We start from the raw sequence: 12,984 nt of genomic DNA, 5'->3' as shown, positions 1-12,984 counted from the left end.
CATGCTAGCATTATTAATAAAATGATTGTTACCCAAAAATCATGTCTCTTGAACTTCTTAAATGTCACATGTAGCCTTCCAACACCTTATCAAACCAACTGACTGGAGAAGTAAATAAAGCTGGGAAAACAAAGTATTGTGGCTAGTGAAAAAAACCATAAATCTGGGCTTAGACAAACAGCTGTTTTACAGTACTAACTTGAGTTTTCATTCAAATTCCATGTGAACAAAAATGTCATATTTCCCCAATCAAATTTTTGTCCTTCTCCATGATAAAACTAGTTTCAGATGCAGTGCTAAACCTCAAATATGAATGTAAACTAAATGCTTTACCATCTGCAAATTACAATTAAAATAAATATGGCCTGGAACAACTTTTATTTATAAATTAAGCATCTCAAATATATATATATAATAAGGAGCAGCCTACCTCTACTATTTCAAACTCCAGTCTTCTGAGAGCAGCTCTTGATAAAGCAATTTTGAAAAGATGATGTGTCCATTTAAAAGCCTAGTGTGTTTGTTGAAAAGTAAATTTTCTGAAAGCTCACATTCTAAAAGGGGATTGGCATATGTGCTTGTGGATATCAGATTATTTAATTGCAAAGCTGGGAATTATTTCACAATTGTGAGTGGATATCTGATTTATGCCACAAAGGAGAGATTATAGTCTTATGAGAATTTATTGACTCATTTGCTTTCTTAACCAGATTTTCATACTCACAAAAATTTCAAGTCTTGAAAACCCTTTGCCAGCAATGCTTCACTAGAGACTGACAGAAAACAGATCATAAATGCCTTGTTAGCTGTAAATAATTACAAAGTATAGATCTTTGGGAATAGAATACCACTGGAAAATCCTACTATCTCAGAAGATTTTATAATCCATCTTATGAAGAATAAACTATGATTTAAGTTCTTATTTATGTATTAAAAGATTATGGGATTGTGGATTTAGAGTTGGAAGGGCCTTTAGAGTTCATTTCACAGGTGGGAAAACTGAGGTCTAGAAAAATTAAATGACTCCTAAGGTTATAATGATAGTCAGAAGCAAAAATAGGATCTTAACCCAAAGCTAGCACTCTTTTCACTTAACCAATGTGACTGTTATGCATCTTTTTTGCATAATATTTTTAAAATAAAGAACTGGAGGAAATGTTCAAATCAATGTAAAACCATTCATGTGATTTTTTCCCAAGTAGTGCTTTCCAAATTTTAAGTGTGTCTGTAGCTCCTAATTTTTCTACATATTTTGGTAAATGAGGCAGTGTATTTCAGAGGATAGCATTTGGGTTTGGAGTTGGAAAGATCTGCCTTGGCAATGATTCTATGTGACCTTGGCCAAGTCACTTCACTGCTATGTGCCTCAGGTTATTCCCTAGGACTTAGCTACAAAACTGGAAGGGAATTCACTACACTGATAAAATGACATATATTGGGATGCTGATAAATTTAATTCTAACCTAAATAGTCTTTTTGCTACAACCTTACAAAAGTTACTAAGCCTTCTTCAACTATCCATAAATGTCTCTACTGACATCTAAGATACTTTTTCAATGATTGTTAGAGGAAAAGGGTTATTTGTACATTTCATATATTCTTACATTGTTATGTTTTTCTTCCTTCAGACAGAATTCATCTGAAGCTAAAATTGTGTCTTTAACTTTTGGTGACTTGAATATTTTCTTTCTTTTTTGATAATTAATTTATTTGTTATTAGTTTTCAACATTCACTTCCATAAGAATTTGAGTTTTAAATTTTTTCCCCATCCACTCCTCTTTCCCCCTCCAGATGGCATGCAATCTGATATAGATTAAGCATATTTTCCCATTAGTCATGATGTAAAGAACTATTAGAACTAATGGGAGGAACCATAAGAACGAAGCAATAAAACAAAACAAGAATCAAAAAGGAAAGCAAACAGCATGCTTCTATCTGCATTCAGACTCCATAGTTCTTTCTCTGGATGTGGATAGCAATTTCTATCATGAGACTTTTGGAGTTGTCTTAGATTCTTGCATTGCTGTGAAGAGACAAGTCTATCAAAATCATTGTACATTGCAGCTGTTACTGTGTACAATGTTCTCCTGGTTCTGCTCATTTCACTCTGCATCAGTTCATGTAAGTCTTTCGAGGATTTTTTGAAGTCTGACTGCTCACCATTTCTTATAGCACAACAGTATTCCATTATATTCAAATACCACAACTTGTTCAGCCATTCCCAAATCAAAGGGTATTGCCTCAATTTCCAATTCTTAGCCACCACAAAAAGAGCTGCTATAAATATTTTTGTACATGTGGGTCCTTTTCCAGTTTTTATAATTTCTTTGGAATACAGATCTAGAAGGAGTATTGCTGGGTCAAAGGATATGTACAATTTTATAGCCCTTTGGGCATAGTTCCAAATTGCTCTCCAAAATGTTTGGATCATTTCACAACTCCACCAACAATGCATTAGTGTTCCAATTTTCCCATATCTTCTCCAACATTTATCATTGTCCTGTTTTGTAATGTTGGCCAATCTGATAGGTGTGATGTGGTACCTCAGAGTCGTTTTGATTTGCATTTCTCTAATCAATAGTGATTTAAAATATTTTTTTCATATGATTATAGATGGCTTTAGTTTCTTCCTCTGAAAACTGCCTGCTGATATTTTTACTTACATATATTCAATAGTCTCTTGGACTTGTCCACTGAAGTCAAAATTGGATTCTGATACAAGATTGCCAACACTTTACATGGAGGGATGAGACACTGGGGATGGATGCAGAAATAGAAACAGGGGAAGAAAGTAGCAAGGAACAAAAAAGAAAAGAAAGAGATAAAAGAAGGAAGAAATAGGAAGCCAAAAAGAAGACAGGGTAGAAAGGAGGTAATGGCAGAGACATAGTGAGAAGGAAACAGAAGGGAAAGAAGGCAATGAAAGGAAGTAAGACAGTGAGAGGGCTCAAGGGGGAAAAGAAAAGGTAAACATCTGAATGGAGAGCTGGCAAGCTAGGGAGACAGAAGAAGAGAAGAGTTAAGAATGACATGCAAGCCAGGTTTCAGTTGAAAAAAAATTAACAAATGACCAATGACAGTAGTAACTGGCAACTCCTCCAAGAAGGAAAATTAAATGCACAAAGGTAGGAAATTGAAAAGATGACTGAAATTTTTGTCACAACTTGTAAATAAATAAGAATAAATTCTACAATGGATTCATTAAGTATAATCCAGATAACAAAAACTTTAAAGCACATTGTAAGGTATCACTGGAAATATTAATTAACCAAATCAAGACAGTTGCAAGAAGTGAGATTCTCATAAAGACCTAAATTTTCAAGTGGCACAACCTTTCTCCTTTGCCTTTGAAGAGTTCCAGAAAAATGGAGGGAAGAGATCTACACTAAGAAAATCATTGAGGAATGTTTATTGAGCAAAATAGCACCAAGTAAAAATTACAGTGGAACTTTGGATTATCAGAAATCAACTCATCAGAACCCTCAATTAGCAATCAGCTTCACAGGCTTCACACGTTCAACATTTTTTTTTTACACTCAACACTACCCACACACAAACACACACACACACACACACACATCTGTACATGCACGCACACTTGTACTCCACTTTTAAGAATAAGAAATAAATAAAAAAGAAAAAGAAAAAAAGAAGCTTACAGCAGGAATTTAGCTTTTAAAAAATAAAACAAGCAAAAAAGCAGCTGGGAATCAATGTAGTTCAGGCTGAGGTCCAGATCGTCCTGCATCCACAATATTATACAATAATCACTGGTGTTCAGATGGAAGACTCAGGGACAGTAAAAGAACTTCAATCAAAGATCAAATTATGTTCCATCTAACAGGAAGGAAGGTCATACGCTTCATAAAGTCTTTTAGCAATAGGGTTAGGAACAAGTATTTTCTGTCTTGACCCTGAGTTAACCAGAAAATTCTTGTTGACCAGGATACTCCCACAGCATTCTGATCAATTCATGGTTTCCTGTACAATACAAAACTATTTTCTACTGGCTGGTTCTCCTGTTGCCTGTCTTGTTTAAAACCCCTCATTTGATCCAACTATCCTCTATCTCTCTTCCCTTTTGTAGCTTAAACTGGAGAAAGTCATCTAAAAATACCTCCATTTCCTATCTTCTCACTCTCTTCTAAATAATCTTGCAGTATGACTTCTGATTCCATCATTTAATTGAAACTGCTTTTGTAGAAGTTAGCAAAGATCTTTTCATTAACAAATTCAAAGGTCTTTTTTTCAGGCTTATCTTAACTTCTCTGCAAGCTTTGAATACTGTTGATCACCCTCTTTTTTTTAAATACTCTCATGAGTTTTTACCTCTCAATTCTCTCCTACCTATCTGGCCATTCCATCTCCTCTTCCTCAGGTCAGGCCCACTTATTATGGGTATTCCCAAGGATCTGTTCTTAAAACTCTTCTCTCTCTACACTGTCTCATTTGTTGATCTCATTAATTCCCAAGGATCCAGATATCTATTTTTCATTTTGTGAAAAATGATTTTTCTTAGTAACCATTGTCTTGGAGACTCAGAGCTTTCCCATCCCCCTTTCTTCAGTTCAGTTCAGTTCTTCCAAAGGACATTAAGATCTAATCTAAATTGATCTATTCTTGATCATTGTGTTGCCCAGACAGAAAATGTTGATTCCTCCCTATTGTCAAGACAAGGTGATATGGAAATTGATGTCTCTTTGATCAGGATTAAATGACCTAAGTTACTACTCAAAGAGCCTCATTTTAATATAGCCCATCTCCCTATGAGTTGCCTAATCAGAGTTGATTGACACCCCTTGGGAACACCTACTCTTCAAAGGGCATATAACCTTGTACCCACCAACCCCCAAATAAAGCCAATTCTGGACTGACCCCCTTAGGGGGTGCCCAAATCTGAACTGAACTCCCATGCAATGCATGTCAAGCCAGCTTGAGAGAAATTAAAATGTGAACCCATAACCCTAATTTTATTTGTCTCTTTCTTAGAACAGCTTCTGTTTTTAAATTGAGGTTCAGCAATTTCTATGCAGATGACTCTTAAATTTATTTATATAACCTTACTTAGCTTCTCTTCTGACCTCCAGGTTCACATCATCAACTGCTTTTTGAGCATCTTGAAATTGATGTTCCATATACATCTTAAACTCAACATATCCAAAACTGAACTCATTATCTGTCCCCAACAACCCTCTCCCTTTTCCATATTTCCCTATTTGTGTTGAGGCTCACAACCACAGTGTTATCCTCAACTCTTCTGTACCATTCACCACATATATTAAATCTCTTATCAAGTCCTACTATTTCTCCCTTCACAATATCTTTCATATATGTCACCTCTTCTCTACTACAGTTAGTCGAAGAGCTAATGTGAGCAGTGAGTCCCGGTACCTACCCCGTGGAAGCACCTCTAGTACTTAAGAAGCAATGAGGAAAGAGCTCTAAGAGATGTGATACCTGTATGACACAGTTCTGGGCTCCCAATAGTCTCCAATCAGGATAACAGCAACTGAGAGCAGGGAGCATGTGAATGGGTGGTTCTCATAGAAATACCAAGTATCATGAAAGGTCAGAGGACTCATCTCCTATGAGCTCAGTCATTTTTTTTTTCTTATCTCAGTACACCTTACACAGCCGCCATCACCATAGCTCTGACTTGTGAGAGGGCAATATAATGGTTCTTCATATGCATACCGTATTTATATACCTTTGTGGGTCTTGTCTAACTATAGAACAACTTCTTCAATGGCACTCTATCTGCATCTGGGTGGCACAGGGCATAGAGCACTGAACTGGGAATCACGAAGACCTGGATCGGGAAGTTTGAATCCTAAGACACTTACCAGCTGTGAGACTCTAGGCAAGTCACTTAACCTCCCTCCACCTCAGTTTCCTCATTTGCAAAATGTGGGGTGATAACAACAGCACCTATCTCCCAGGGTTGTTGTGAGGATCCAATGAGGTAACATAGGTAAAACACTCTGCAAACCCTAAAGTGTTATATGAATGTTAGCTATTATCATTATTAGAGTATGCAAAGTCCTAACTTCATTCTTGGCTGACACCTTAGACTGACTGAATTTTAGAGTTAAAAGGCAATTTGTAAATGATCAAGGATAATCCCATATCAACTCTTTTCCCATGGCTCATTCTTAATCTTCAACTCCATAGGTAGGTAATGCCTGGGAAAGTCTCATGATGTTCCTGGCAACTTCAAGACAATGGCAAATTTAACTGGCAAGAAGCCACCGAAAACCTGAGCCATCCATTTCTACTGGAGAGTTTCTATTTTTATTCCACCTCTTTTCCAGTATTTTCCCTCCTGGAAAATTTGTTAAGAATACATCTCTTATTTGCTTATTTAAGTTATATCTATTTACAGCATTTTGGAATGAAGCCCTTTCCTCTTTGGTTTATACTGCATCAGCCTTCCCACAGTTGGTCATTCTTTCAAAGAACTCAAATCAAAAGGCTAGGAAATTCTCTTTAGACTTTGGTGAGAAAGAATTAAAACATGTCTGGGCTTTAGCATGTCTCATTTCCAAGCTGCCATATGCCAGAACAAAAAAATCCCTCAATTATTAGAAAATAAAATTTTCCATAGTCAAAGGAGATGAAGCCTTAGACAGCTATAAATAAAGCTGATGATAATGATGATAATGATAACTTTCATTTATATAGCATTTCAATTACAAAGTACTTTTACAAATAAGTCCTGAGAAGTAGGTAGTTATTTCCACTTTAAATGGGGAAAATGAGGCAGACAGAGATTAAAAGACTTGCCCAGGGATACATAGCTAGTTATCTGTGACCAGATTTGAAGTTGTGACTCCAGGTCTAGCACTTTATGCACTATGCCACCTAGCTGCCTTATAAGCTTAAAATGACAATAAGTTAATTTATTATAACTGAGTACTTATCTTGGTTTGTTGAGACTTGCTCTTAAATTCAACAGTCTTCCTTCATGTTCTATCAACAGCTATAAAATGTCACTAGTAAACAGCCAAAATGCAAGGAGAGAAAGGCAGCAGGGTAGGGGTAGGGGGTGCAGGGGGGAAGGAATAGGATTTAATATAGCACCTACTATGTGTCAGCTACTGTGCTAAGCACTTTTTAAAAATATTGTCTCATGTGATCCTCACAAGAAGCAAGTGTTTTGTTGTACATAGAGGACTGACCTAGGAGTCAGGAAGACCTAGGTATAAAGTACTTCCTCTGACATATACTGGCTATATGACTACCCACCGGCAAGTTACTGAGTGGCCCCCAAGGAATTCTTCAAGACAATAATTTATACAGAAACTGCCAATCTGCATCAGTGGATGGAATTTCTACAAAAGGAGCTCTCTGCACAGATGAAATCACATTAACCCTTAGATATACCTGATCCTGATATTTCCCAATGGAAACTTCTTACCTCTCTTGAAGCCTGAACTCAGAATATTTCCCTAGCTGGAACTTAATGTCCCAGTTGTACGAGTGACATAGGCAGTAGTCTGTACCAATTTCAAGCATCACCGTGCTCTGATAGGACATCATTACCTGAAAAATCTGTTAAAATGGATAAGCCACAGCTGTTCAAATCTCAGAGTAAACAAAATTCACACTTTAGGTCTTAAGAGGCCTTAAAGTGGGAGGATTAAAAACTGATAATGCATATAATACTTCAAGTCATATTTGTGTATCATTTATAAACATTGAGAAAGGTCAAAACAATTTAATATATGGTTAGAATGAGTTCTGTCAAAAACTGATGATGGCAATTTTTTTGTGATCTTGATAAGCAGTAAGAAAAGGGCACTGAGAAAAGTGTGAGAAGTATCAGACAGAAAGATCCTTCTAGATCTTCCCTAACACACACCATTCAGAAAAGAGGAGTTCACAAATTGCTATGGAAGATTGAGAGAAGAAAGGAAGACAGAGTCAGACACAGTGAGGGGAAGACCCTGGAGAAAACCTACACATAAGTTCCCAGTCAATGCTACATAGCAGTTTTCCTCATTTGTGAAATACTTTCTTGCCTACGAGTTATTCCAATCAAGTGAAAACAGACCTCAGAGACACCCAAGGAGCACAGCAAAGAACCGTGTGATCATAGAGCTGGAAAGAATCAATAAGGTCACCTATTCTAACTCTCTTGTTGTACAGATGAGGAAACTGAGGCTCAGGGAGATGAAGTGGTTTGTCCAAGATCAAAGATATCCTAGGAGGGAAAGCAATTGCCCATCAACCAAAGATGGAACATGGCATTGAGTATTTCTATCCTCTTCATTGGCTCTGAAGACGATGAAGCCCATATTTTAAGACTTTGTGATTGCCTGAGAACACTAAGAGGTCTTCCTAAATCAAGAATTCTCAGTCTTTTTGTTTCTTTGACAAAAGCAGCAGTCTGGTAAAGTCTATGAATTCCGCAGAAGGTTTTCAAATGTATAAAATACATAGAATTACAAAGGAAACCTAAGATTAGTGAAAATTGAAATGTAACTTTTTCTCATCCAAGTTCACAGATTCCCTAGAAAATTATTTCTGGACCCTTGGACCAGGTGAAGAACCCTAACCCTAAGTCTTTTTGGCATGCTAACAAAGCCTGTCAACCTAAGGTTTGGGGAAAAAACTATTCTCTGTAATTCTGTTGAAGGATCCTCTGAAGAAGGCTTACTTAGTCAGGTGCCTAAAGCTTCTTAAGTTTCTGAAACTCTTCCCCCATACACTAGTAAATGCCCATAGATGTCTACTCTCCAGAGGGACTCTGGATCACTTCAGAAAGGAGCCATGTCCACATGAAACAGTGAGGGAGAGCAGAAGCCCCATCAAAATCAACATTGTGTATGAGTAAGGGCTTCTCTGTGATACATGTTGGACTGTATTAAAAGATAACACACCAGGATTTCCTGATAACATTCCCCTTCTAGCACCTGGCACAGAGCTCAATAAATGCTTGTTAACAGCTTACATTCAGGAGTTTCCTCCATGTCAGCTTCCTTTATTTTTTCTGCCTGAGACTGGGCTCAATTCCTCCAAAAGTAAATAAAGGTGCCCCTCACCCCTACCTTGCTACATGAAACATGGCTCAGGTTCAATGCCAAACGCAATATCAGCCACACATGTTTGACTTTTTTTAAGGGCATATAATTCTGTACCTCAGCTCTTAAAAGACAAGGCATGGAAATAGAGAAGAAAAGTTTAGGAAAGATAGAATTATCTGAAAGCATCATATCTCCCTGGGATTGGGAAACGCAGTAAAAGACACAATGTTCAATTATTCTCTATAGTTGGTCAAGAGCTAACTAAGGAACATGAAGCTGCCAGCAAGTGGAGGGAAGTTCAAACTTAAATATTCAAGGAAACATAACGTCAGAAGAACCATAGGCTCTGAAATCACTGCCAGTAGCAGGGTGGGAACCCAGCAGGGCAGGACTAAAGTGTCACTGAAGATTTGGCTGTGGGCTCTAAAGCCAGCCTGCATCATGGATAAAGACCTGCTCCTCCATAGAGAAAAGGAGGCTGAAGATGCTTTCCCAACCTGCCCAAGTGCCCTAGCACCACTATGGCAAGGCGTCACAGAGACAGACAAATGATCTTTCCTGCTATTGCCAAATTCAGACCAACTGCCAATCCCAATACATCCTGGAGTTGTTCTGTGCTCATTCCCTTTCATTAGAAACTCCAAGTTTCATTCAGGAATAAAGCAAAGCATACATATCCCCCCACCCCTGCCAAACTTATGAAATCTTTAAAGTGACCTAGTTTCCCACAAACTTCTCAAGTTATAAACTGAATGATAAGAGTGCTCTGTTACACACATGCTACACGTGCCCCTTAACCCCCGACACAAACACACACAAGATAACAACATGATCTGTGACCTGTATTTCCAGACTCCCTATCAAATTGCATTTACCATTTACTATTATCTCATCCAGAAAATAAAAGGGAAATTTTCAGCAAACCATATGAGAAATTTTTACAAACAATCAAGTATAATCAGAAATAAACTTTAAATGTCTAATGTACTCAGCTCAGAGGAAAGAAGATGAACAAGTTGGGTGAGGGGCAGTCAGGGAAAAGGCACTCTAGCATAATTGCAGCTGCCTATGCACAGAATTTCACACAGATGGAAACACAGGCAATCCACCAGCTACAACAGAGAGAAGGTTCTCTGAGCCCACAGAGTGACAGCTCACAGTTAGACTTCACCAGGGACAGGTCACCTGATAAAAACCCAAGAAACAAGCAAACAAACAAAAACATCTCTACACACCTGGCAGAGCTACTAGGTCCCAATGGTACCCAGGTCTGGAAAGTAATCACTGCCTAGATCCAAGGTCTGTCTATCACTGGGAAGTTGTCTTCAGGGCTACACACATGGCCTCCCAGAGCTGCTTCATTCACAGGAAAGAACCTGATGCTGGCTGCTGGAACTCTCCTCCCTGCCACAGCAGCAGGCTTGGCCTAAGAGAGGAAGCAAGTCAGGGCCCGGCACGCTGTCCATGTTTGGAGCCATAATACTGACACTGCTTCTGCAGGGTGTCTGGCTGCAAATGCTAAGAGGAGGGGAAAAAAGCTAACGTGGCTTCCTTCAAGTCCCAGCTAAAATCCTGCCTTATTCAAGAAGCCTTTTGCAATCTCTCTTAATTCAAGAGCCTTCCCTCTGTTGATTATTTCCCATTTCTCCTGTATATAGTCTGTTTGTACCTATTTGTTTGTAAGTTGTCTCCACCATTAAACTTTGAACTTCTTGTCTTTCGTCTTTCTTTGTATCTCCAATGCTTGCACAGTGCCTGGAACATAGTAGGAGCTTAATAAATGCTTATTGACTGACTTTCTACTGTGCAGAATGAAGGGTGCTGACTTTGTGTAATCCAGTTTATAATGGAAGAGGTCTCCAGAGACTGTGATCCTAACAGACTTTATTAGCTTGTCATCATAAGCTTGGTTTTGAAATTTCCATTTTTTTATTTCACTGCACTTTCCCAGTGGTTTTATGATGCTAAATACCACCCCCAAAATATGTGTGTAGCTGTGTATATGTATATGTATATGTATATGTATATGTATATGTATATGTATATGTATATGTGTGTGTGTGTGGGTACACACAAAAACCTACAGATAGTAAGAAGATTCACCTGAACTTCATACCTTGCTGGAGATCCACAGTTCACAAAATGATAAGGATCTTTTATTAGGGAGCTCCTTGATAGAGAAACTCTCTAACAAGATATGTTAGCACCTTCTCTGGAGCTTATAATCTTAGAAAGCTACCTAGAGCACTGAGAGATTAAGTGACTAATAGCCAGGACATATAGGACATGAGACTTGAACTCAGGTCTTCCTGGCTCTAAGGCCAATATCTATCTACCATACCACACTGCCTCATTGAAAAGAAAATAGAAATAAGGTGAAATAAATGCTGAATACTGATAAAACTGTGAATTACAATCAGTGTACCAGCTCTGCACAACCTAGAAAAACTTTCTAATGAGAACCAGAGATGGACTGCTGTCCCAGCATCAGTCCAGCTAAGAGCTGGGAGCCTTGTCACCAGAAGATTGGCCAACAGGTGATAAATTTGGCCACAGCAACTCATTAAACAAACTATTTACTAAGACTCTGAGGGGCTATGACCTGCGTCATCAGAAGGAGGACCCGTATCAACAACATCATGGATCACTTGAAGTAATGACTTAGGTTGGCTGCCAAGAACAGATTAGTCCCTCTCCCTGCTACAGCTGCAACTTCCACAATTTCTCTACTTCTTGGTCAGCAAGAAACTTGGGGTCATTAAAATCAGTGCACAATTGCCAAAGGTAATCCAGCTGCCCTCCTTTTCCTGTTCAGTTCAAAATCTGATTACTTGTCTATCCAATGTCTCTCTCTCCCTCTCTCTCTGTATATATGTATGTGTATACATATAGACATATACATATATATATGTATGTATATACACATACATATGAGAGAAAAGGAGAGGGAAAGGAAAAGGAAAAGGGAGAGGGAGAGAGAAGGATAAGCCCCATGGTTTGTCTATCTTACTGAATATCATTGTCAATACAGTAGTGCTTCATTCACTTGGTTTCTCCTGTGTTGATATTTAGCCTGAGCACTGCAAAGGGATTATGGTCTCATTTAGGAGGTTCCCCAGTATTTCAGAACTTAGTTCGATCTTCACAATACCATACACCAATAGGAGTTTCTGAAGGACCTTAGCATTTATTTCCATTTCCATTTAGATTCTGTACTAGATGTCCTCAATGACCATGGTAGACAGTATGGCTATTTTATTTCTCAAATTATATTAATTTGAGGGTCATTAAAGTGTTAATATCACATTTTACAAAGAATCTTGTGGCATATAGGTGTCAAATAAGGAATATGGTATCAAACATGACCAATATGCTGACTTTTTAAAATTTAACTATATTTCTTTGTTACAAAAGAGAGTCAGTGCAACATAGTGGATAGATTGTAGGGCTTGGATTCAGGGCAACCTAATTTTGAACTCTGCCTCAGACACTTACTAGCTGTGTGACTTTGGGCAAGTCACTTGAAATCTCTGGGCCTCAATTTCCTCATCTATAAGATGAACATATTAGACTCAACCTCTAAGGCCTCTTCTAACTCTAAACCTGTGATCCTATGATTCTACTGAAACAAGGGAAGAGGTCTTGAGGAGTGACATATAAAGAAAGAGAGAAAGTAAAAAAAAATTGAGAAAATCCACCTGTTCCTTTCTCAAATTTTAATTAATTAATCAATGTATGTATAGATTATTCTCATAAAAATTTTATAGGTGAAAATGCAAGTATTTCTGCATTGGTAGGGTTAATATTCTCTTGGTCATTATTTTTTTGTAACATAAAAATCCATGATTTTTTCCAAGTGATTTGTGTCCTCCCATCTTTCAGATATCTTGAAAATTGTTCCCTCAAGCACATACCTCCTCTCTGTGCATTTTGCCCAGTTCAGCTGCTCTGCCCATC

The 12,984-nt window shown here is 37.9% G+C and overlaps 1 protein-coding gene across 2 annotated transcripts in view; it reads right to left on the bottom strand.

Moving 5' to 3' along the window:
* The window catches only part of PDE4D (phosphodiesterase 4D), a 1,859,629-nt gene that overhangs the window by 1,827,187 nt on the left and 19,458 nt on the right, over positions 1 to 12,984 (bottom strand). The gene's annotated exons all lie outside the window — the stretch shown is intronic.

Source organism: Vombatus ursinus, unplaced genomic scaffold (assembly GCF_900497805.2).
Source record: "Vombatus ursinus unplaced genomic scaffold, bare-nosed wombat genome assembly UNPS02014772.1, whole genome shotgun sequence".
Lineage (NCBI taxonomy): Eukaryota > Metazoa > Chordata > Mammalia > Diprotodontia > Vombatidae > Vombatus > Vombatus ursinus.
This window is presented reverse-complemented; position numbering and strand designations above follow the sequence as displayed.